Source organism: Dermacentor variabilis, chromosome 9, assembly GCF_050947875.1.
Source record: "Dermacentor variabilis isolate Ectoservices chromosome 9, ASM5094787v1, whole genome shotgun sequence".
NCBI lineage: Eukaryota > Metazoa > Arthropoda > Arachnida > Ixodida > Ixodidae > Dermacentor > Dermacentor variabilis.
Genome location: NC_134576.1, coordinates 115,999,358 through 116,026,919, shown reverse-complemented (window position 1 = coordinate 116,026,919; position 27,562 = coordinate 115,999,358). Strand labels below are relative to the sequence as shown.

Genomic DNA, 27,562 nt, shown 5'->3' with positions numbered 1-27,562 from the left:
TAGGCAGTATTTATCTGAGTATTGAATATTGTTATATTCACGTTTGTTCACTGCAATGAACTGCTTTCATTTTGCTTTTTTTTTTGCTTGCCAGCTGTGTGCAAATCAGTGCTCCATCACAAACCCTCAAATTTTACCTAATTCACTCAAGGATTCATTCATAGCTCTCATGCTGTAGGAATAATAAATTCACCGATGTATTGACAGCATTGTCAGCTGTGTAATTGATAATACTGGTTTTTGTGTCTGTTCAGCACTGTCTTTACCTAATTATCACCTGGGATTATTCTGTGGATCCCAAGTGCTGTGGTCATTGCTTTAAGCAAAGCTTTCACAATGTTTATGGAGAGCGTTGTTCCTCCTTACAAAACATTTGCAAGGAAAGGCTAGATGATCCAGTTAGCCACATTCTCACTGTGGGGAAAAAATGATTGCCGGAATTTTATGTGCCAACACCACAATCTGATTACATTGTTATATCCGGCATTTGTACTGTGTCCTGTACTGGTCACTCGTGCAATACTGTAGCCAGCAGTCAGCTGGGATGGCAATGGTTCAACGACTGACTATATTAATTTTAGTATGAGGCATTCAGTAAGAGCTATTTGCCAAGACAGCAGCAGCAGGGATGGGAAAGTTTAAAGAAGAGGCAAAGAAGTCATTGCTTTAAGAAACTTTCTGGAGGGGTTTGCTCACTAAAATCAGCTTCACTGTGCCCCAAAAAAACCCTCTACAAGGCAGATGGCAAGATGACAAACATGATTATACATAACTTCCTAAATACAAACAATGAATGCACTGACTGCTACATACAAAGCTTCACACTGTGTTTAGATCTGCATTCAATTAAGAAAAATAGTTTAGTATGACATGAAGTTTAAAAAAAGATGAAAGGAAAACAAAGTTACAAGGCGAGAACGTTTCAAGCAAAAAATGTAAGCAGGAAAAAGCATTATGTTAAAGCAAGACATAACAATACTATTACTCTATGTTTAGAAAGTACAAGCATAGGTCTTTCATTGTGACATTTATTAAATGGTTGTACTGATTAAGTGTAGTGGGATGATTGATAATTATTTCGAAACTGATACATTCCACATATCATGCACTGTTTCGAGTACAAGGTATCACTAGGCATTAGGCACGCAGACATCATAATAAGTGCTTAAATGCATCTGAAGCAACAATAAAATACAAAAGCTACACTTCAGTGCATGCAAAAGATGTTCATTCTGGTTGTGTATGCAAGCCACTTTTGTCCCTACAATACTGACTCAGAATTTGGGCATTGCTCTCTAATAAAATGACACCTTAAAACAAATGTGCATGAACTTGAGCCATTGCATATTTTTGCCTTTAGACCCGCACATTATTTGCACATTCAGAATATGTGCAAACCTTATTACGCTCACATGCAGGACGTCCGGCAACGTTCCACCAGTGCCCCCTTCAAATGAGGAGGAAAATGCTACGGACATCCTAACGAAGATGTGCCAGTTTTCCAATCTGGCAACGCTTCAAGCGCCGCCACTGTCAGGTGAAGAATCACAAGCGGAAGCAGCGACACTGTCTACGGCGTCTGAGTCTGCAGAATCACAGGAGATTTTGGAACAGATTGATTCACCGCTGCTTGAAGAAGTGCTGTACATTCCAGAGGCTTCCGAAGCACACCACAGCAGGCCGCAATCACAAGCGTCGCTGGCTTCAGCAGGCAGTCTTCAGCAGGCAGAGCTAGGGACGTTGGGAAGTGTTGCATCTGAAGCGACAACATCAAGACGGGGGAAAAGGAAAAGGAAAGATGAGGGTGAATTAATATTACAGGAATTAGGCAATGTTACAACTGCAATAAACACATGCAAACCACCGGATCACCTTGATGCTTTTTCGGTCTATCTGCTGAAAGAAATGAGAGAGGTCAGTGAGGACAAGCAGCTTGACATGACAATTGAAATAATGCAAATAGTAAAGAAATACAAGAATTAGTTTTTTTAATGTATGTGTTTCGTGTAATAAATCCAAGAGACAATGAAAGAAAGGAAATCCTTGAGGAATTTAATTGCTTTACATTGAGATGTAGAAATAAGGAGGAAAAGGGGAATGAAAGTGGATGAAAAGATTACTTCCAATTGGTGGGAGACAAACCCACAACCTTCGCATTATGCTTGCGCTGCTCTACCAATGGTGCTGCTGCAATGGCTTTCTTGAGCAGATATGTGCATGTGCTAGATCTCGCCCTGGCAGTGCTAGCCAGCGCTACTCTTACAAGAACACTCCCAGAGCCTTATCTGGTACACATAAACACCCTAGGAAATTGATGGAGGTATAGCCTCCTCTGTAGCTCAATTGGTTTTGAGTTTAGCTTCCACCAGTGGCAAGTTACCTTTTTGTCCACTTTCATTTCCCTTCTCCTTGCAACGTCGACATTACAAATAAAATAACAGTTATTTTCCTCTGTGCTTTACTATGTTTCCTTGTCTGTTGGTTTCATATCAAAGCTCCTCAGTTCTTTTTGTTCATTTTATATTGTGTTGTATCTGCACTTTCATGCTAATTATTCAAGAACTTCATAGAGTTGATAGCACTGGCATGCAACTAAAGGTCTGTTGTTGCAAGACAAGTGTTTATCTCTTTAATGTGTTCATACTCATTGAACCTGTCTAGCAGCAAAGAACCTTTTGAGTTCACCACCTGTGCATGCCTGAGTTTGTTCATGCATCTATGGGGTTGCCTGTACAAGCCTGTAAAGAAAAAAGAATAATGAACGTTTAACCAGTCCCAATTGGAAATTTATATGCTAGCAAGTTGTGAAGCATTCTCTCGAGGAAATTCTAACAACGCAAGCATTTTTCAATTTCTTTTATTGTTGGAGGAGATAGCACAAAGTGAAATGTTTTTCCACTGCCAAGCGAGGCTCACTGCCAACATAGACAGCCTCCTATTCTGCCACTACTAGCATCCGCAAGCCCTGCATCCTTTCTTTTTTTTTTACATGACTCACTTCCAGAGTTGGTTTTCTATGTTCTGCACTGGATGTTTCGCCAAAGTTGTTTACAGTAATCAGTGACATTGATGGCAGTGCACAAATGAAGCGTTTGTATGTATAACCCTTCTCTGGCAGGAAGCAGGGCTACCTGAGAGAAGCCGTGAACAGCATGCGAGCTGTAAAAGTTTTTAAGCTTAAATAAAATGTTAGAAATATCTGCTGCTGTTGTGCTGTGCAGCAGTTTAATACTTTGAAGACACAATCTTAAACATGCGACTTACACACCATCGCTTGTCTGTTTACGATGCTGAAACTGGGTGTGGGAGTACTTAAATAATATCATGTACCAGTTTGTTAATGTACAGTTTTGACGTATGCTGCAATTGATGTTTTTCTTTGAATTTTGTTCCTACAGTTTATCCCATTTTACATTGTAATTGTGCATTTATTGTTTGTACTTACCTGTTTGAATGTTAGTCTTTCATAAGCTAAATAAATTATTGTTTTCCACCAAATACTGAAGTAATGTTTCGGCATTAAAACACATAGTAACAATATGTATATGAAAAGCATGAGTGCTGCTGCTGGTATAGTAGCGAAAGAAGTAAACGTATATATGCTCGCCATTGTTGCTTGCATGACTTACATCACTGGAGCGGAAGTAGCCGTAGGTCATGGAGCTGCTTCACGGCTGCTTCCTTTGACACACCAGGTTGGTGCCACTGCCAGGGGACCTCACCAGCGCTGCTGCAGAAGTATGCCATTAGAAGATTCCTGGCATCTGCAGCCTTAGCTTCAAAGTTTCTGGCACGTGTCGTACGAAGTGGAAAGTAGCTCTGCTCTGAGCCATCCCTTTGCATGCCTTGCCGCCAGTGCCCCGGCACAACATTCCCAAAACTGTCCTCCCTGTCTGTAAACTGATGCACATCAGCATTCAGGATGGTCAGGAAGTTGTGCAGGATGCATGCTGCTTTGATGACGAAGTCAACATTCTCAGGCTTCAAAGGGATGGTTCGGAGGAGTATGCGCCACCGGGCTGCCGTGATCCCGAAGGCATTTTCCACGCACCTCCTGGAAAAAAAATTCGGAAATTTATTTAGAGTGATGCAATGCAATGCCTTCCTTTAAACAAGAAAAAGTCAGAAGGGTTGGAAGCTCTTGCTGGTGCATGCCTTGGGACAGCATAATACCTTAGGATAGGATAAAAAAAGATAAGACAATGCGAATGCTAGTTCCTGTGTAGTCATCGCCAATTTTTTTCTTTTTCCCTGTTCCCAAGCATTCGAGAAAAGTAATCGATGTGAAGTGTGAAAGGTAAACTAACAACGAATGGTTATTCCACAAGCCGTCACACTGAGCACCAGCTATTAATGAGCCATGAATTATTCGTTAAGGATTCCTTTTATGGGGATACCGCCACTGTCCATTACAGCTGTGTACCGAGACAACACCAGCTTCCATGTGCAATTTTCTGGATACACAGCTGTATTTGTGGACCCATGGCATGTTATACAACAAGACACTTAATAGTGAAATGATCTGATTGTGCAAACTCGTGACACAAAGTTCAATAAACACTTCTTGAGCAATTGTAATAAGAGATGTGTACTTTTTATAGGTTTTCAGTACCAATTTTCATAGATGGAAGTGGCTAATTTATGGTGAACTCGACATATTTTTCTATCCATTTATGTTTTATTTTAGAATTGAACAACGCTGAGTGCAAATCCTTTACCATCTCAGTTTTATCATACCGTGCTCGGCTCAGCCGATAGTTGAACACTCTTCGTGCATCATTGAGCTGTTTTGCGGGAAACGGGCGCATAAAATTGGTGCGCAGCTGGAATGCCTCATCCCCAATGAAAGTGAAAGGCGCAATGGTGCCTGTTGTTCCTGGCAGTCGAGCACATGCAGGCACAGGGAGGCGGTCTTGTAGGAGGGCTCTTCCAAAGGTGGAGTTCTGGAAGATACCGCCATCACTGTGGCGGCCTTCTGCTCCAACATCTATCAGTATGTACTTGTAGTTGCTGTCGACAACAGCCATGAGTACAACTGAAAAGGTGCCCTGAAAATTGACGTTCAAGAATTACACCAGAGGCACAAGTACGCCTATCATAATGCAAGGGTGACAGGTAGCTAATAAGCAAAGTGAAAGAGTATATTTATAACTATTAGGTGCATCCACTACATTGGTTTACACACAAAGGTTACATGCGATGAGGATAACTGAGGGGCAGGAGTTGTATTGCAGCCTCGCAAGCTCTTGCGACATGCATTTTGCGTACTGAAACAAAATTGTAGAGTTGGCAAATACAAAAGTGCCTGCTTTTGTTTGTATAAATATGTAAAACAGCAACACAATGTGTGTGGTACTGCTTGGATAAATGCAAGCTTTCAATAAAGAAAACTATGAATGAAAGCATTAAAATTAGCATCAAGTAGTTGGCAGCAACTGTAAATCCAATCACACTAGCATAATTATTTCAGTGGTGTTCGCACACCTTATACATGCATAAATTTACCTTGTAGTTGTAGTACAAGCTGCCAGAATTCCGAGGAGCAACTATGGCAACATGTTTTCCATCAACTGCTCCCAAGCAGTTTGGGAACTGCCACTGTGCGGTGAACCCATCGGCAATCTGTGCCCATTCAGACATGCTTGGTGCCTGGAAATACCCCAAACAACAAGTACTGCTCCTGTGATTTCTTAATACAAATGGTCAAAAGGAACAGTGGAAATTCAGTTGTGATTGTGCAATTGTGCAATGTGTGTGATTTGTCTCTTTTAGCTACTCCAAGTTTGTAAAAAGTAGAGCAATATAATTCACAATGAAGTAATTGCTATCATTGGAGTGTCAAGACTGGCTGCCTCTGGGTAATGAGTAATTTGTAGAGGTTGGCGAACATTCGAAGTTTCAGATATGATAGAAATTACGCAGTAGCTATACGTATTTGAAATTTAACTATTCAGTGTGTATTTTGAAGTATCGAAACTCAATAAAAATTTCGCAAAAGTACCACGGGAGGACACCTCCTAACGCCGACTGGTATCTGCGCGGCAAGAATTACTGTTCATGACCGGAGTTACCCTGCCACCTTCGTTATCCTCAGACAGTGCTCACGAGACGTCATTCATGGCATGGACTTCCTGAACCAACACGGCGCAATCATCGTTACTGTTCTTCGTCTGCTAAACAAAGTGTTGTGTCGCAAATTATCAAAATTGAAACAACAACAACAGTTTTCAAAGCAATGCAGAAACAAATTGGTTAATGCAGGCTTTTGTTTTTGGTTTTGCAGCTGAAGCCTACATGACAACCTGTGATTTTTGCTTGTGGACTGTCATTTAGACTTTTTTGTCAGCATAGTTATGCATCAGTTCTATCTTTTACACTACAATAAGCGATGTTTTTTGGAAAGGGCCCTATTACACATGTCTACACCACACAAGCCCTCCAGCAGCTTCTTTTTTCCACAACTTCCGATATTTTTAGGCAACAATTTATTCGGTGCTTATGCAAAGCCAGTAATACTGCAGCCATTCATTCTTAGAAATCTTATTTCCAACCAGGCCCTAAAATTTTCAGACTATTTGTGCAGTTTCTTTAATGACAATCGTTTTTGAAATTGAACCTAATTAACCCTGGTAGCCGTCTTTTTTTTCACTAGTCAGTAGGAGTATGGCCCCTAGTAATATCAAAACAAATATTGCTGTTGTAAATATATGAGTCTCCATTTGACTAATCAATATTCGATTCGCATCCATCAAAGTTAATATTCACCAAAGTTAATATTCACCTACCTCTAAAAATTTGTGCATGTAATATGCATAATTAAGAGTGAAGATTACATTTTTTTTATGTTGTCATCGGAACAAAGTAGAACTTGTGAAGACTGATGAAATAAGCGCCAAGTTCACATGCACAGCAGTACATTAACATGTGTGCCAGCAATGTCCCTCATAGCTGTGTGACATTACCTTCATGTAGTGGTCTTTCAACCTTGCCCAGATTGCTCGACAGGCCACATGAATGCAGAGTCTAGCAGTCTCAATCCCCACACGGTAAGCCAGGGCAACATCTTTTATGTCCTGCCCGGATGCCAAGTAGCTGGAATGCAAATTGGAAAGAAATTAGTACCGATTTCTCAGTTGTTTGCACATTAGGATGACATGACTTTTCTTGACAATGATTTTCATGGTTATGGGGGCACTCTTTGAGTGACATACAATCAAATTTAATTTGTGCAGGTTAACTTCCACCTGCATGTTTTAAAAGTTGTGCAAGGTCAAAAGCACTGAGGTAGCTTTTGTGTGATGCCATTTGATGGCAAAGTTTTACAATTCAGTTAGCTCACAACTGCTACACTGGTGATGCACTAAGTGCGCACTTTTAATCGCTGTGATATATATATATATATATACACACATTTTAAGTGTTTCTTTTTTCACACGCATTGTCAGTTGCTTCGTTCTTTATTTTGTCTTGCTTCAATGTTTTGCGACCCGTCCCTGCTTTGGCTGCCAAAAGACAGCTGGCAATATTATGTAAATAAATAAATCATACATTAAATGACAAAGAAATGATGTTTACTCTTTAGGCCGCACATTCTGTATTCCTTCAATCGCATATTATTTTTGCAGGGGCAACTAGCCTCTACAAACCTCAATGCTATAGCAAGTCGTTCTCCAGGCTCCAGGGGTTCTCGTATGTGGTGCTGCCGTGTGAGGTCGTCTGCTACAAAGGTCAAGAGCTTGTCGAAGAGCAGCGGCGTCATGCGGAAAAACTTATAGAAAAATTCATGGTCTCCCTGACGCATCCGTTGCATCTGTAAAAAAAGGTGCATTATTACCTGACAGAAGGCCCGTGCCCTACCCACATACACGCGCAAGTATCAGGAGCTGTACACTTTTAACTGACACACATGGATAGCAACTAGCCATGATTAACTTCACCCCCTGCATTGTTTATATGCTCGAATACAAACAGTGTGTCGGCAAACATGACAACAAGTGAGTGTTAGATTAAACAAAAATTGTGCGGCCACTGCCAAGAAACTTCCGAAAGCAGTGGCATAGCACTTTAACCTGCCAGGTCACAATTTAACTACATTACACTTCATATTCTACAGTCACACTTCCGAGAGGCAGGAAATATAAGAAATCATATCTCATCCACAAGCTTAATATTTAACCAACATGTATAATGTTTCAAAAGGTGCTCTTGAATTCATGTGCTATACTAATGGCACAAATATTACTAGCAGTCCTTAACTTTTTTGTAGGGGTGCGCAAATACCGAATAGTAGCTTTAGAACTCAATATCCATTCAAATGAAGAAAGAAAAAGAAGGTGGAAATCGAATAAAATATCGAATAGCAAAAAATTTATTACAAAACTTAATCCTTACAAATTTTGTGCAAGATAGGAGGGTGCTATACAAGCTCTCTATATAGTATGGTCTACTCTTAATGAGGGGAGCTCCAAATTAGGATTCCAGCACTCGCTACACCTTAGTTCTAGCATATGGAGGTCTGGAAAATACATTTATTAATAGACTGTCTGTTGAATAGAATTAAGTGTTTCTCCCCCTCTGAAGCTGAAGAATTAGTGAAGGTATGTGCCATTGCATACGCCTACAAGGGTTAGAGAACTGTTGAAGCGGCGTAAAGTATCGTCACCGCGTATCTATACGATCTGCGCGCGTCCGGCGGCTAATCAGCCCGACCTTCACCCATGTTTTTGCGCTTTCCGAAATACGCCATGCTCTTCCCGTTCCCTCTGTTCGCGTACGTTACGTTATCGCTTCCATCTGCGTTGTCAACCTTGACGAACCTTGTACTGACGACGCGGTGCCGTTCTCGAAATAGTGGCGTTCGCGCGCTGTATGCGATCCCCGCATAACTACTTTAACCTTTTCACTTGTGTTTCCTATGCGCGCATTAAAAAAAATAACACTGGTAAGGAAAGTAACTGCTGTCCTGAGGAAGACAAGACCCCATGTCCTAACGTTGGCTCCTTGTTCTACCACTGTAGATAATCGAAAGGAAAGCGGTTACTCACAGCCGTGTAGTAAAGTCCTTCTTCTTTACGCCGTTGAAATACGGGCCGGACCCACCAACGTCGCTGCAGACGCTTTCTGCGCTCCAGCCGCCTTTGCAAAAGCAGCAGCAGCAAAAGCTTCCGTGCAAGAAGCAAAAGCTTCAGTCTCATCTCGTACATCGCGGGTAGAGAACCCTGAAGCTGGCGAAGCAGGCGGATCTCGACAACAACGTCGTGCGGGGTCGCGCGCAGATTGCCAACTGTAGTCGCGGATTCGCGGGCGAGCAGACGCTTTCATGCGCTATCGCGCGTGCGGATCGGCTGTGGTGATGTTGATCATTGATGTAGCTTTGCTTACCGTACGATGTGTAGATAAAACGGCGTACATTTCTCAACTTAAAAACAATGTAGTAGGTCTAACATCGATAAATTAAATAGAAAGGTTAGTCACAATGAAATTGAGGATAAACTTTTCTCAAACCCAAACACAAACGTTTCCGCCGAAGCTGGTCTGTCAGCCCTGTGCTGCGCGCAGTGAGACGCGCACGTGTGCGCGTATCGTGTGGCTGGTCGCCCTTCCCTTCGTCACCCGCGTACGCGCACGCAGACGCGTACGCTTACGTGTACGCGTAGCGAGACGCGTATCCCGTGCTGCGTGTGGTTGGGCCTTTAGCTATGCTGTTGCTGCGTTTCAATGGTGAAAATAATTCTTTTAGCTGGATCCAGATCGGATGTTGTAGGTGCCCTTCAACACAAAGAACTGTCGCCGTAAATTTTACACACGTGGTCGGGCGGCCACAGAAAATCATGCCTCGACAGTTCAGGGAAGCGGAGGTGCACACAGCGCTGTGCCCCCGCTGTTATAAATTTTTTTGCCGTACGTGGTTGTCTGTGGTTGTCTATGGAATTCGTCCTGTAGGCACGACCCAAAAGACCCCCCCCCCCCCCCTCCCAACACAATGTAGCTCGTTTGCACACAAATAGCGACCATTACAGTACGCGCAATAAAATATTGCTTCAATAAATGTGGAAGTCTATAGGTAGTGCTAGAAATGCTGTCTTTCGAATTTCTGCACTCATGTTTACTGAAAGCAATATTAAATCAGAAGAAAGAGTAAAGAACGTACATGATCATTCGTTTGGAAGGATATGTTGTAGCAATAAATAGTTCGTACAAGGATACACTTTCAAAATCATTCTCTTTTTTTTGTCGGTGTAGCCATTCTCTCTGATGATGTCAGGAGATGGATAATGTAAACGCATCTATGCATTTATTATCTCGCTCGTTCCCGATATCAGCAAGAGCCTATAACAAAGGCAGCGGTGAACCGGACGCTTAGTGCCTCTTTCCTTATTATTATTATTATTATTATTATTATTATTATTTGCTGTTTATGATCACCAAGCGTGTATTGTCACCAAACTCAGCGAAAAGAAATATCTGCAAGCTGAGACAAAGTAACCTAGCGCTAACAAGACTAATGGAAAAAAGAAAGTCGGTACAGGACAGAGCGCTAGTGTCCTGTCCTGTCGCAACTTTTTGTTTCCGTTAGCCTTGTTAGCGCTAGTAACTATGTCTCAGCAAGTGCGTCAACATCAACTAGTCCAACTTTCTGCGTTAGTTTCCCGCAGCAAGGAGACGTTTCGCGTGCGCGCCTAACCTGACGGTGACTTGCAAAAAACCTATATTCGCGCATGTTGGCGCAGGATGCCGGTACGACAAACGTTCGAGTAATCTGCGTGGTAATTTATGCCGATCTGTGTTGTCCACGCGCCGTTCTCTCCGCCAGAAGCAAGTGTACATCACCGACGACCCGCAAACCGACTATGCACGAGATGCGACATCGAGCTACTGTCTCGTCTCCGAGACACTCGGGCACCAAGCCATATAATAACACAATAATAATAATAACAACTTTATTCAGATCAATGTAAAGACTGGTATGCGACAACGTCTGTATCCTTAGCCATAGGCTAGCTGTGGATCCGCGCAGTTATACGAAGAAATATGCACGATTCAGACACGGACACAATCCTTTTATTCTTTTGTTTTGTTTTGGATCTATGATACGCTACCGCAACCCAGTGAGCCACGGGTCTCGTTACGAAAGTTTTTACACGTAAGCAGGAGCAACCGATTATACATGCAATGGATGAGACATTTTTGTCACACGTTAGTGTTGAGATTGACAACCTTATACTCGTGTTTTCTTTTTTTTTCCACCAGGAAGATCGATTAATATCGGGCGATGGCTCTTTATTGCCCGAATGTGACATTTGTGGCAGAAAAAAAAAGAAAACTGTTGAAACGTGTACCACGCCGCCGTGCGTTCTCATACAGCGATTGGAGACGAGATGTGCGGTTGCTGTTCGCCATCGGTCGAATTCGGTACAAAAAAAAAAAAAAAGAACCCTGTAAGAAAAGATCAGATTCCAAAGCAGTTCGCCCAGAGCGACACAGAAAGCAACATCGGTCACTTCCACGAGCCTGCGGCCGTGTATTCAAGGCCCAGAGAAAAGAAGCACAAACTTTTTTAAGAACACCAACGCGTTCGACATTAACTACCGCAAATTTGTCGCATACGTGATTTCCCGTAGTGGTCACACAGTAAAGCATGCGCTCTGCGGAGAGCTAAGCCTAGCTTTGCCGCACCACAGCGTTGTACGTAGAGTGGTCTGAGCGTAACGGATTTTACAGTGTAAGCTACAAGCGTCGATGTTCTTTTTTTGTTTTTTTCGTCTAATCTCGAACGCCACTGAAGCGCCGCACCAGCCACGTTGGAGGCCAATGCATGGTGTTGCACGTAACTTGAGCCAGACATTCATCATCATCATCATCAGCCTAGTTACGCCCACTGCAGGGCAAAGGCCTCTCCCATACTTCTCCAACTACCCCGGTCATGTACTAATTGTGGCCATGTTGTCCCTGCAAACGTCTTAATGTCATCCGCCCACCTAACTTTCTGCCGCCCCCTGCTACGCATCCCTTCCCTTGGAATCCAGTCCGTAACCCTTAGTGACCATCGGTTATCTTCCCTCCTCATTACATGTCCGGCCCATGCCCATTTCTTTTTCTTGATTTCAACTAAGATGTCGTTTACCCGCGTTTGTTGCCTCACCCAATCTGCTCTTTTCTTATCCCTTAACGTCACACCCATCATTCTTCTTTCCATAGCTCGTTGCGTCGTCCTCAATTTCAGCAGAACCCTTTTCGTAAGTCTCCAGGTTTCTGCCTCATATGTGAGTACTGGTAACACACAGCTGTTATACACTTTCCTTTTGAGGGATAGTGGCAACCTGCTGTTCATGATTTGAGAATGCCTCCCAAACGCACCCCAGCCCATTCTTATTCTTCTGGTTATTTCAGTCTCATGATCCGGATCCGTGGTCACTACCTGCCCTAAGTAGATGTAGTCCCTTACTCCTTCCAGTGCTTCGCTACCTATCGTAAACTGCTGTTCTCTTCCGAGCCTGTTAAACATTACTTTAGTTTTCTGCAGATTAATTTTCAGACCCACCCTTCTGCTTTGCCTCTCCAGGTCAGTGAGCATGCATTGCAATTGGTCTCCTGAGTTACTAAGCAAGGCAATATCATCAGCGAATCGCAAGTTGCTAAGGTATTCTCCATCAACTTTTATCCCCAATTCTTCCCACTCCAGGCCTCTGAATACCTCCTGTAAACATGCTGTGAATAGCATTGGAGATATCGTATCTCCCTGTCTGACGCCTTTCTTTATAGGGATTTTGTTGCTTTCTTTGTGGAGGACTACGGTGGCTGTGGAGCCGCTATAGATATCTTCCAGTATCTTTACATATGGCTCATCTACACCCTGATTCCGTAATGCCTCCATGACTGCTGAGGTTTCGACTGAATCAAACGCTTTCTCGTAATCAATGAAAGCTATATATAAGGGTTGGTTATATTCTGCACATTTCTTTATCACTTGATTGATAGTGTGAATATGGTCTATTGTTGAGTAGCCTTTACGGAATCCTGCCTGGTCCTTTGGTTGACAGAAGTCTAAGGTGTTCCTGATTCTATTTGCGATTACCTTAGTAAATACTTTGTAGGCAACGGACAGTAAGCTGATCGGTCTATAATTTTTCAAGTCTTTGGCGTCCCCTTTCTTATGGATTAGGATTATGTTAGCGTTCTTCCAAGATTCCGGTACGCTCGAGGTTATGAGGCATTGCGTATACAGGGTGGCCAGTTTCTCTAGAACAATCTGACCACCATCCTTCAACAAATCTGCTGTTACCTGATCCTCCCCGGCTGCCTTCCCCCTTTGCATAGCTCCTAAGGCTTTCTTTACTTCTTCTGGCGTTACCTGTGGGATTTCGAATTCCTCTAGGCTATTCTCTCTTCCACTATCGTCGTGGGTGCCACTGGTACTGTATAAATCTCTATAGAACTCCTCAGCCACTTGAACTATCTCATCCATATTAGTAACGATATTGCCGGCTTTGTCTCTTAACGCACACATCTGATTCTTGCCTATTCCTAGTTTCTTCTTCACTGTTTTTAGGCTTCCTCCGTTCCTGAGAGCCTGTTCAATTCTATCCATATTATAGTTCCTGATGTCCGCTGTCTTACGCTTGTTGATTAACTTAGAAAGTTCTGCCAGTTCTATTCTAGCTGTAGGGTTAGAGGCTTTCATACATTGGCGTTTCTTGATCAGATATTTCGTCTCCTGCGATAGCTTACTGGTTTCCTGTCTAACGGAGTTACCACCGACTTCTATTGCGCACTCCTTAATGGTTCCCATGAGATAGTCGTTCATTGCTTCAACACTAAGGTCCTCTTCCTGAGTTAAAGCCGAATACCTGTTCTGTAGCTTGATCCGGAATTCCTCTAGTTTCCCTTTTACCGCTAATTCATTGATTGGCTTCTTGTGTACCAGTTTCTTCCGTTCCCTCCTCAAGTCTAGGCTAATTCGAGTTCTTACCATCCTATGGTCACTGCAGCGTACCTTGCCGAGTACGTCTACATCTTGTATGATGCCAGGGTTCGCGCAGAGTATGAAGTCGATTTCATTTCTAGTCTCACCATTCGGGCTCCTCCACGTCCACTTTCGACTAACCCGCTTGCGGAAAAAGGTGTTCATTATCCGCATATTATTCTGTTCTGCAAACTCTACTAATAATTCTCCTCTGCTATTCCTAGAGCCTATGCCATATTCCCCCACTGACTTGTCTCCAGCCTGCTTCTTGCCTACCCTGGCATTGAAGTCGCCCATCAGTATAGTGTATTTTGTTTTGACTTTACCCATCGCCGATTCCACGTCTTCATAAAAGCTTTCGACTTCCTGGTCATCATGACTGCATGTAGGGGCATAGACTTGTACCACCTTCAATTTGTACCTCTTATTAAGTTTCACAACAAGACCTGCCACCCTCTCGTTAATGCTATAGAATTCCTGTATGTTACCAGCTATTTCCTTATTAATCAGGAATCCGACTCCTAGTTCTCGCCTCTCCGCTAAGCCCCGGTAACACAGTACATGCCCGCTTTTTAGCACTGTATATGCTTCTTTTGTCCTCCTAACCTCACTGAGCCCTATTATATCCCATTTACTACCCTCTAATTCCTCCAATAATACTGCTAGACTCGCCTCACTAGATAGCGTTCTAACGTTAAACGTTGCCAGGTTCAGATTCCAATGGCGGCCTTTCCGGAGCCAGGTATTCTTAGCACCCTCTGCAGCGTTACAGATCTGACCGCCGCCGTGGTCAGTTGCTTCGCGGCTGCTGGAGACTGAGGGCCGGGGTTTGATTGTTGTATTCATATAGGAGGTTGTGGCCAAGTACTGCACCAGGGTGGCCAATCCTGCTCTGGTGAGAGAGTGCGTTACCGGTTCTGGTCACCGGGATCAGGCCGCACTCCAGGCCTGTTTGTGCAATTTCTCAACACACGGTTTCTTTTTTCTTTTTTTTTTTGTATTTCCCGGAGGAGAATTGCGCGGCACCGGGATTTGAATCACGGTCCCCTTGCACTGGAGACGGATACTCTACCGTCCCCGCAGGAGTTAAATTAAAATTTGAATTATGGTGTTTTGCGTGACAAAAACCACTTTCTGATTATGCACGCCGTAGTGGAGGACTCCGAAAATTTCGACCACCTGGGGTTCTTTAACGTGCACCTAATTCTAAGTACACGGGTGTTTTCGCATTTCGCCCCCATCGAAATGCGGCCGCCGTGGCCGGGGTCCGATCCCGCGACCTCGTGCTCAGCAGTCTAACACCATGACCACTGAGCAACCACAGCGGGTCCCGCAGGAGTTGTACGCCTCATTTAACCTACAGTGGTGCCCTATTTGATCAATCAAGGTGGACCAATCTGAGCTCGGTTATACCGCATGGATGGCACTCGGCTAGAGAACCTGGTATTTATGACCTGCACATGTGTGGCCACACATAATTGAGGATATAGAATTTTTTTTTAAGGAGGGTTTCCGTACTGTGATAAAAGGAAGGAAAATACCTTTAAAAAAGAAGAAAAAAAAAGGAACATAACGTGTGATTTGAACTCGTGATCCTTCAATGTTGCCCGGAAAGGTAGCTCAGTCGGTTGGTTCGTCAAGCCAGCGGTTACTTTCAAACGCTATAGCTCCTGCTCCGAGCCTCATACTTATGTGGAAAGGGGCTGGTGTTGTCCGCGACAGTCGACAGAAACAGCACGCATGCGCGTGCTGTTTCTTTGTCTCTGCGTGTAGTAGTTAAGAGAGTCAGTTTAAGGGCGGAGAAGAGGGAAGGAAAGGAAAGCAAACTTGCAGCGCCGTGGTTTTAAAGCGCAACCGTGGTAGAGAAACGGAAAGGCGATATAAGCATGCGTGGCCATGATACGCACACGACAAACTGCCTTAAGGTATTTAGAATTGAGGGGTAGTTTCGTTAACAAACTATAACACGGCAATCAGCACTTGAATATAATTATAACCCTAATAATAATTGTAAATATTCATCTCATCTATAGTATCTAAAGCGCGCGTTGTTTCTTGCCTCTGCGTGTAGTACTTAAGAGAGCCAGTTTAAGGGCGGAGAAGAGGGAAGGAAAAGAAAGCAAACTTGCAGCGCCGTGGTTTTAAGGCGCAACCGTGGTAGAGAAACGGAAAGGCGATATAAGCATGCGTGGCCATGATACGCACACGACAAACTGCCTTACAATATTTAGACTTGAGGGGAAGCTTCGTTAACAAACTATAACACGGCAATGAGCACTCGAATACGACGAGAGAAATAATTGAGACGTGGAAAATTCCCTTGAAATAAATCTGGTTTGCGGGACAAATGCTTGTATGTATTGAATCTCTTAAAAGATGAGGGGGGAAATATGCGCTCACCGCGAGGGCATCGTCCGCACGAGACCACCGCCAGGCTCCTTACGGGGATGTGGAGAGCTTCGCGGCCGGAACGAAGCCCCCCCTCTCCGCCGGCCAGGCGTGGAAAACGCGCTTTCCGATCGCTCAAGGTTGCGTAGGAATGGTATAGTTCTAGCGTCTAGGAAAAGTTTTAACAGGTGCGAGGACGGCACGCATAGTGTGGGAAGCTAGCCGCCGGAATAGCTATCTTCGAGAGCTATTCTATATTATATTATATTATACTTCGAGAGCTATGACTGATGCTTTTCTATATATATGTATTCATCTCATCTATGCGATCGCATGCGCGTGCTGTTTCTTTGTCTCTGCGTGTAGTAGTTAAGAGAGTCAGTTTAAGGGCGGAGAAGAGGGAAGGAAAGGAAAGCAAACTTGCAGCGCCGTGGTTTTAAAGCGCAACCGTGGTAGAGAAACGGAAAGGCGATATAAGCATGCGTGGCCATGATACGCACACGACAAACTGCCTTAAGGTATTTAGAATTGAGGGGTAGTTTCGTTAACAAACTATAACACGGCAATCAGCACTTGAATATAATTATAACCCTAATAATAATTGTAAATATTCATCTCATCTATAGTATCTAAAGCGCGCGTAGTTTCTTGCCTCTGCGTGTAGTAGTTAAGAGAGCCAGTTTAAGGGCGGACATTAAACATATGCAAATGTAGCTAGACCAAACCAAGGTAACAGTTCGATACATTGCCAACATTCCGTACTCACCACACACTGGCGTTGCATTCCAGACCTGTAAGATAACGGCCTCTACTCACATGTACAACTTTCGTATTCTGCGCTCGTTTTATTTTTCGGCGTGCTCCTTTCAGGATTTTCTTACACACACACACACACACACACACACACACACACACACACACACACACACACACACACACACACACACACACACACACACACACACACACACACACACACACACACACACACACACACACACACACACACACACACACACACACACCGCGTCATTAAAACCCGCACTAAGTAACATATGCATGCGAAACACGGACATGTCGTTTACACCGCGTTTCCGCACGAACTACAAGTTACAAACCCTTGAACATAAATTACCTAGTGTCTTAAACAGATACAAGCCCACCATGGGCTTTACTTTGAGACAGCTTAAAGAATATTTCCGAAACATGTAGCCCTATAATACTGTTAACTATCAGGATGCAATGCAGACTTCACAAGTGGTTTTATTTGCAATCTTGAGTATACTTCGAACCTATATTATTGTTGGAAATGGATATGTTATAAATTTTCACAGTTGGTATATCTATGAGCTGTTGAAGTAAAATAGGTATATATGTGTGTTAGTATTATGTGGGTATCTGTGAAAGAATATGTGCATGTCACCTGTATGTGTTCATTAATGGCTATGATTTATCGTTGGTCTGTTTCATCTCCTAAATATTGCCACTGCTAAAAATTTCCAGGTTGCCCGGGCCCAGTAAACCTGTCAAAAAATAGCTTTTCGCCCAAGTATCACTACCAGAAATGTCTGTGTTTTCTGCAACATAAAACTGAAATGAAATGCTATTTTCCCTCTCTTGGAGATACCCGGAGGATCGTTTACATCACGCCAAATTAGACCATCCTACTTAATTAATTTAATCAACTTCTAGAACATTATAACTAGATGAAAAGAGTCAATGAGAAAATTGTAGAGCAACGTGAAAAACTCCCGATGCAGCTTTCTGTGGCTCAGCACGTGCTACATAAAAGTGTTTTTCCGATTGTGAAAGAATCTCGCGCGAATTCGCGAGATCCTTTCGAGTGACGTCATAGTCGCAAAGCTACTGCGGCGGGCAAAAAAAAAAGTGTTGATTTGATGTGCGACCGGTACCGTAGTGTCGCCAAGATGCTGCAGTGTGCTTTAACAATGCGGATCTGCTTCTTCACGCACTGGGTAAGTTGTCCGCTTGACATACTTCCGTGGTGTTTATTTTTGACAAATAGCAGAAACGTGCCGGGCCACATCTTGAACTGAAGTTTATCCAGTTTTCCCGGAATTCCTCCAGTGTTGTAGTATTAGCATTTCCTTGCTTTCTCACGTCTCCTTTTCCCTATCTTCCCACCCCCAACCCCCTTTGTAAGGGAACGGCCTCTTCTCCCCCATCCTCTCTAAAGTTCTATGTACGTCCCCTCGGGACTCGCAGTTTTGTATTAAGGTAAGCTCTGCATTTCTGGAATGGTTGTGGAGGCGTCACGGATAATTACAGCTCTGAAGAGTGTCAGGGAGCTCCAGAGGGCATTGTGCACATTCGACGCGGTGGGGACCAAACAAGTTTCTCACGTTGCCTTTCCCATCTGCCTCGCCCCTGTATGTATGCAATGCTCTGAGACCCAAAATGACGTGGTGGCCCAGACAGCTATTATTTATTTAGCTGATAAATTACTGTATGAAAACACGTTATGTCTTAGAGACATTTAATATATAAAAAAATAAATTATTGAGTTTTACGTGCAAAAACCATTTTCTGATTATGAGGCACGCCGTAGTGGAGGACTCCGGAAATTGTGACCACCTGGGTTTCTTTAAAGTGCACCTAAATCTAAGTACACGGGTGTTTTCGCCCCCATGGAAATGCGGCCGCCGTGGCCGGGATACGACCCCGCAACTTCGTGCTCAGCAGTCCAGCACCGTAGCCACTGGGAAACCACGGCGGGTCATTTTTTATGTGTTGCAGGCAGCAAATAAATTGCAAAGCTGGGCACAAAAGCGCATTCCCTTCGCATAAGCATTTTTTTTTCATTTTCATGGCTTTCTTCTGTGCCGTTCATTTAACGACGAAGCGTTAGCTATGCTGTCGCGGCGTTTCTACTGAGAAAATAATTGTTTGAGCTTGATCCAGGTCGGATGGTGCAGGTGTCCTTCAACACAAAGAACTTGCGGCAAACTATCGCCTTAAAGTTTGCACACGTAGTCAGGCGGACACAGAAAATTGCGCTTCGACAGTTCAGCGAATCGGAGGAGGACGCAGCGCTGTGCCCCTGCTGGGGTAAATTTTTTGCCGTAGGTGGTTGTCTCTGGTTATTTATCACAGGGCGTCCTTTAGGCGCGACTAAAAAGAACCCCCCCTCCCCCCCCTCCATGATTGTGGCACACTCTAGCCCCGTCCCGTTTCACGCTTCACCGTGACACTCGTCGAGCAATGTTAACTTGAAAAAGTACGCAAAGCTGTTTTTCAACGAAAAACGTCCTGTTTAAGGGCATTTCTGTCTCAAATGGGGTCCTCTACCCTTTCCTTTCCCAACCAAAAAGGAAGCACGAACACAAATGCGTTTGCAATTACTCCGAGTTTCTTGTTCTTGAAATAACACACACCCTACTCTTGTTGACCCAGCTAAGCATTGTTATCAATGAATTGCATTTTGCACTACCAAACCCTCTCTGAGTAATTGGTTGCGAATCATTGTGGAATGGTAAAGGCGGAGCTGTTGAATGGAGACAATACATCGTTATGCTAGTGTGTGGTCGAGCTTATTTATGCAACATTAGCAACGTGAGGCCCCATCCGGTGAATAAATAAAAATACCTTTTTGCACTTTTAAAATCGCCACTCGGACACTACGAATTCCCACGCAAATAAGTCCCACGTTCTTCAGTGACATGCGAGAAATTGAAGAACAGCGCTGACTCACACCGGATATTAAAGACGTATTCTATCGGCAGAAATAAATGTCCTCAAATAGGACGCGTCAACCTTGAACAGGTGTCACAAGCATCTGCCATAAAGAACTTATTATATCAGTGCCGCACGATATACAAACTCGACACGACGATCGTATTGTCAATATTTTACATCCTGCTGAAATATTTCCTCAGTGAATAATTATGAATTTATTTTTTCAACTGATACGCGATGGAATATTTAGTCAGTTATGAAACTGTACATCATTGTTCCTGCGAAGAGTCGCGGGTGGGGAAAGGTCTGTAATACTAGGGTGACTGCCAGAAGCCATTGCTTCGTGTAATTCAGTATGACTTATTACTTGTCCTTATCTAGTTTCATTTCTGGATTTACGTGCTGACAGCAATAGCCATGCACAGTTTGTCGCGCGTGAATGTGAGAAACTATCGTAGGCCAAACAGAATACGACTAACAAGTGGACATGAAGATTCTCCTGGTTGGAGGTTACCTGCCCTTTTTTCTCTGCTGTGCTTCAGAAAATGCAACTGCGCATGTGTGAAAAAATTTAGTTTACAACGAAACTCCTTTAGAATAATTGGTATGCAGAACAAAGTACTCCTGCCACTCTACAGCCATCGCTTTTACGATCATCATAAACTGCAACCCCGGAATATAATAACAGAGCGCAGCAATAACTACATAAATGCATGAATACACGACTATAAACATTAGAAGTCTCTAAATCCATCTCGTCAGTTCAGGGTTTTCATGTGGTACCCAATAATCATAAATTTAATAGAATGAATCACTCATGCAGTATATGTCGTGAAGCATATTACCAAATCTGCACTGCACCATTTGTGTTTAGAAGCCTGGCTGCGCATCTTTAGCTAGTTGCGATTGCACCGGCTATTTAAAGGTGGAAGGCATATGTGGAAGGCAGGTGTGTGTGTGTGTGTGTGTGTGTGTGTGTGTGTGTGTGTGTGTGTGTGTGTGTGTGTGTGTGTGTGTGTGTGTGTGTGTGTTAAAGGTGGAAGGCATATACGAACAGAAGGACAAACTAATTATTTATATAAAAAGGAAAACAAATAAGGTGCGCCTATATGTAATTGGCATGCTCATATATATACACACACACACACATATATATATATATATATATATATATATATATATATATATATATATATATATATATATATATATATATATATATGTGCGCGCGCGCGAGTGTGTGTATGTGTGTGTGTGTGTGTGTGTGTGTGTGTGTGTGTGTGTGTGTGTGTGTGTGTGTGTGTGTGTGTGTGTGTGTGTGTGTGTGTGTGTGCGTGCGTGTGTGCGCGCGCGCACACACACAAACACACATAAGGGCAACTTTCAAATAGGTGCGCCTTATTCGTTTCTTTTTATAAACAAATCATTGGCTACTGCTTCAGCTCTTCCACCATATGGTGCACTAGCAACTAGCTAAAAAATATGCAGCTATGCTTTTAACTTATGTATGAGGTATGATACACTGTATTTTATTTCGCGTTCAGAACTGAGATTTGACTTTGTAGAGTTTAGGTTAACCAAAGTGATAACCTGGTTGGTTGAAATGCTCCGCGACGGCTTTTGGAAGCTTTTTATCTGTGTCCACGCGGTGTCCGTTTAGTCTGGCGTTCATTGATTGTACCATTTAACCGATATATTGTTTCGTACAGAAGGAACATTTCAGCATGTAAATCACATCCGAACTAGTACAAGCAAAGCTAGTTTTCACTTCGTGTGTATAACTATTTGCGGTTATTTTAGTTTTAATGTCACTTTGAAGGTGCCTGCAAGTTTTTGCACCTTAGGCGACAAATTTTTTATGACCCGGAAAGGATGTTGGCTGACTTTTGAGCGCAGTGACATGTCAGTTTCTGTTGCGGCGATAGGTAACCCTTGGTACATCCGGGAAGTCTTTTCTCAGACGCTCCTTACTTGATAATATTGGTTGATATTTTGGTACGATGTTGTTTATGTTTGAGAGTGCATTAGAATATTTCGTTTTAAGGCAGGAGCGCTGTCAGATTGTGGTGCAGGGTGTTCCTTAGATAATTCCGACTGTCTCTCCAATTTTGACGCGACATCATAAGCTGTGTCGAGAGTGACTTGTTGACAGTTTCTTTCAGCTAGCATTGTTAGGGTCATTTAGGTGGTGGATTTAATAGTTATCTTTACTGCAGATTCTTCTTATTCATTTCGTTAGTCCGAGAAAAATTCATTGCTTGCATTGTAACGGCTGATGGCTGTTGTAGTCTAAATATTGCTGGCTATCCGTAAGCTTCCGGAAAAGTGTCGTTCTCAATTTTCCGTATTCTATGTAGACCGTCGCCCCGAGGAAGTTGATTTGACTAGTAGACTGGTGAGCAGTAAATTTAATACTCGGGTGAAAGCGATTGAAAAGGTTAATTAACTCGGTTAATGCGCTCCTGCTGTGTTCCCATATTATAGTTATGTCCTCAATATAAGGAAGATAGGTGTGGGATTTAAAAGGGCAGGATTTCAACAGGTCTGCTTCAAGCTCTAATATGAATATGTTCGCATACGTGGTTGCAAATGCTGTTTCCTTGCTGGTGCCGAAAGTTTGCGAGTAGCGAATAGAATGGAATTCGAAATAGTTGAGCGCGAGAACTGACCTAAGGAGTGATAGGTAAACTTCAGGAGCGTGTGCTTGGGGATTGATTGCGAGGGATTTTGATACGGCTTCGATTCCTTCACTAATGGGTATGTTGTATTGAAAAGAGTAGAAACATCCAAAGTGACTAGAGTAGCGAGGTCGGAAAGGATTTGGTTAAAGTTGGTGCAGTCGATAATTCGAAGGAAGTGCAGCGTGTCTTGAACAAGAGATGGGAGGGTGGTGGGCATGTTGGCAGGTGGTGATTTAAGAATTTATATTGACACCCGATAGTTGTGTTGCTATTTGACATAACAGGCCAACCTCGAATTTCTGCTAGGAACGTTTCTTCGACGGGAACTTTATGTATCTTGAAGAAGTTCAAAATGGCATGCTTCTTTCTCCTTGGGCATGATGAGGTGATATTCAGCTTTCGAAGTGTATTCAGATGTCGCACACTCGTGACGCCTGCGGCAGGAAGGACGTTCCACGTCCACCGCCAAGGTTTGCGAATGGTGGCGCTAACTAACACTCCCGAAGTTCTAGTAGTAACACAAACTCCCATGAAAGTGGAAGCGGAAACCGCGCCGCGGCAAAGCAATTGGTTAGAGCCTCGCACGCGTAATGCGAAGACGTGGTATCGTTCCCCACCTGCGGCAAGTTGTGTGTTCATCGACTTTCACTGCCGTAAATTTATCATTTATTTACCTCAATTAGCAAGTACAAGTAATTTCTCCTATGTTTTCCTTGGTATCTTTTTCGTTGGTTCTCATGATATCACTAATAAAAACCGCGCCCCTTGGTTAACCCCATTTCTACTCGTTAGAACTCTATTCAGTTGTTTTTGGTACTGAGCGAATGCCACCTCCAATTCCTGTCACGTGAAAACCCTTCTTTTTAACGTCGGAAGGAACGTTGAATTTGGCGCGCATGTTGGAACTCTTGGTACAATAAAAATACCATTGTTTGTGGAGCTCTCAAAGAATTGCCACTCTGAACTGTAATTATCGAGTCGACAGTTACTCAAAAGGACAAAACACAATGCGCGACACAAAGTATTTTTGTTCCTACATGGCACTATTGTCAATATATTTATGCAACACCAAGCTATCGCATTCGCGCGATCACTGTTATTGTATCATACTATGTTATATAATACGTGTATTATGAACTGGTGTGGTTTATCAACTCTGAACGCAAGGACATGGTTTGCATAACATGCAGACCGCTGCCACATGCTCAGCCTTGTGAAAGCCGGTTTTTCATGCACATGCTCCGCCTCTTTGTGACGTCACCGAGGAATGTCCTATTATGCATTCACGTAACATCAATCAAGCAGGTGCACATAATTTCGTTTGACCGCGCATCGTTGGTTCAGTTACGCGTATTCAGTCGTCGTCGATTGACGATGTGCCCGTTCCGTTTGACTTTTAACAGTCCCGCATATCGAGCGAAATTTATCACGGTTGCCAGGCAAGGCTGGTCTTCGACAAAACAATCTTGGCACCACGTGGGGACCCGCGTTCCCCTTTCTCAACCAGAAAGGAAGGGCGAGAGCGAATCAGTTCCCGGAATCGCACCAAAATGTACTTTCCTCGTAGTTCCCCAAACTAGGCGAACCAGGTGCATTGTACAGTGCCATTCATCAGCTTTTAGGAATGTCAAACCCTCGCAGAGTAGAGGGGTGTACACGGTTCAGGTATAATAAAGGCCAACATACTGAATGAGAAGGACACCCCAGTAACAGGGGTCACAGTAATTAGATCGGAACATCTAAACCGCCATTCAGGTGCATCAAAGAAGGTCCATTCGAAGTCCGCGTTTGTCCGTTCAAATTTCAAAGGAGGAATTTGGAGACTGGAGGGCGTCCAAAAGAAGAAAAAAAATCGTAATCAATACGAAAGTTCTCTCTCTTCCAGATGAAAAGTTACGCAGTTCCGACGCACTGTAGGAATGGATGTAAGCGAAGCTTTCTGGACTGGTTGTCTTGATTGACGATAATTAGCGAGGATGTCGGCAGCGAAAGCTTAACTTCTTTGCAACGCTTAGAGCGTTGATATTAAACGTGCCCTTGTGTGTACCACGGATCTGTGAGTGCAACACTAGACAAAGAAGAAAAGAGACGCGGACAGTTCACGAACATATTCCAACTCTTAATTGTCGTTACTTGGGGAAAAAAAGAATGCAAGCTGTAGCATTTTGCCTAACCCTGTCCGCATACCGCTCAACCGGCTGCTCCCATCTGACAATAGACTGACTCGTTGGCACCCTTTCAGCTACGGTGCTTTCAGCCAATGTCTTTAAAAGCATGGCTGTGCATTTTTTAACTAGTTGCTATTACTCTGTATGTTGTCAGTGCTAATAGGTCCGACTGTTTAAAGGCAGAAGGCTGGTACAAACAGAAGCACTAGTCAAATATTTATAAAAATAAAGGAAATGAAGTTCGCCTATATATATATATATATATATATATATATATATATATATATATATATATATATAAAGCATTCCCGCAGCCAAGGTTTATAAGTGGTGGCGCTGGCTAACACTCACAGGATTCACCTAGGAAACATAACTACCCATGTAATTGGATGGAGAATTAATTCCATTTATTCATCGTTACGTTATTTCATTTATTTAGCACGAGTAGATTCCCCTATCTTTTCCTTGGTGCCAGTGTTTGTTGGCTTCTTATATATATATATATATAGATATATATATATTATATATATATATATATATATATATATATATATATATATATATATATATATATATGGGAGCAATTCAAATAGGCGCACCTTATTCGTTGCGTTTATTTTTTATATATCTTTGACTAGTGCATCTGTTTGTGCGTCCCTTCCGCCTTTAAATAGCCTGGCCTATTAGCACTTACAACATATAGTGCAATAACAACTAGCTAAAATATGCGCAGCCATGCTTCTACAGACATTTGCTGAAAGCACCCTAGCTGAAATGGTGTCAATAACTTAGTCTATTGTCAGGTGGGAGCAGCTGGTTGAGAGGTATGCTACCATGGTTAGGCCTATTACTACAGCTTGCATTTTTTCCCTCAAGTACCGAGAATTGAGAGAGTTGGAATAGCTTCGTGAACTGTCAGCCTCTCTTTTCTTTCTTCTTTGTGTAGTTGTTGCGCTGACAGATGACGAATGAAATGCTACTTGCCTTTCCTGGAAATGTTCGCCCCTCCTTGGACGATGACCGTGTATGTGTCCCACTCTGTCTCTCTGCTGCCGGCATTTCTTCCATTGTTGCTCCAAACACGTCCAGAGATTGGTTAATTTTTCAAACCCACTCTCAAACAACTTGTGACCAATCACGACCACGACGGGAGGCACCGCATACCAGGCTATAAAAGGCACAGTGTGCACCTCGGCGACACTCTTCTCGTCTCTCAGCACGCCCTAGCCAGACCGAGGTGACGTCACGCACATCATCGCCGCAAACAGCCTTGACGACCTGCGGCTGGCCTTAGGCGAAGCCAGCGAGGCGCCCATCATTGCCCCATCGTCTTGCAAGCACTAGCTTCGAGAAAGGCGCTCTTCAAACTCGGCTGCCACGAATCACCTAGTGAGCCACAACTTCCAGAGAGGAACGGAGAATCTGTCTATCGCCGACCCTGCGACTGGACTACCGCTCCAGACGACGACAACGACTCAGACCGGGCAGACAGGCAACCTGGTTCTCCGTCGCAGCCATCCGGGTCTTCCGAGAAGCTCCACGATAACGCTTACACCATGGAAGCGACCACGTACACCTTTCGAGGGTACGGCTGGCCATTCGTGAACGAGCAACCCATAACCTTCGAGCAGCGGTTGCCCTGGTTGCGCGTCTGCGCGACCTGCAGGGTGGTTGCGGACGATGCGGTGCTGCTTGCCTGCTGGCACACGTTGTGCGGTCGGTGCCTCGAAGACGCTTGTGGTGGCCACAGCTGCGGACACAGGCACCGTTTCGGCTGGTGTCCCCTCGACGGTGAATACTTCGTGGAGGAACACGTCGTCGACGTGTACTTCCTTCTGGAGTATCTTATGGCACTGCGGGTGCGCTGTTTCCATGCCGATCTGGGCTGCCCGTTCAACGGAGTACTTGGAGAACTTCAGCATCACCTGCTGGAATGCATCTTCGGAGTTGGTAGCATCGCTGGCGCCTAGGCCTGGAGTCACCGGTGGATCTAGTCCTGTGCCGCTTACGACCACTTCAATTAGGTAGCCTGTGATCACGTGCGCTGAACTTAGAAACCGCGGCCGAAATGCCTGTATACTGCTCGAGTGCGTAATAAATGTTGTTTGTCCTTTCCCCAATTGTTCCATTATTCGCGTGCCATGCGGTGGTCGGCTGGAAACGGCCTGAACAGCTGCAGCACGTTGATTAGGTACATACCAGGTGTTTTTTTTTTCATTCTTTTTTTCTCATCATCGCCTTTCTTCCCCGTGGCTGGATTCCTGGATGGGCATATACTTGTAAGTATGTAGTAAAACTATATTATATAGCACAACTAGCAATAAGTGGCCTTATATCGAGCCAGTCTGATGATGTACTAAGTAGTCGCAATGAGCGTATGAGTTTTCCGCGTTAAAAAAAGCTGTAGCTAAAAGTACGTATTACACTCCTTCCAATATTTTTGAGGTACGTTACAAGTATTCATCACTGCCTTTATGGATGCAACTGCGAGGTTTCTCTTTTGCATTCTCCAAGATTCAGTTTCAGTTGCTTCGCTAATAAGCAATTTTAAGAGGTCCACTTATATTTCCCTCGCGTCAACTTCTTCTATTCTCTGGCGCAGCGTGCCTCTTTCGAGGCAGCCCCCTCAGATGGGCATGATCTTCACCGCCGTAATAACTGCCGCC

At 43.7% G+C, this 27,562-nt stretch overlaps 1 protein-coding gene across 1 annotated transcript in view; it reads right to left on the bottom strand.

Moving 5' to 3' along the window:
• Nucleotides 1-27,562, bottom strand: part of LOC142558154 (uncharacterized) — a 261,951-nt gene that overhangs the window by 218,744 nt on the left and 15,645 nt on the right. The window lies entirely within an intron of this gene.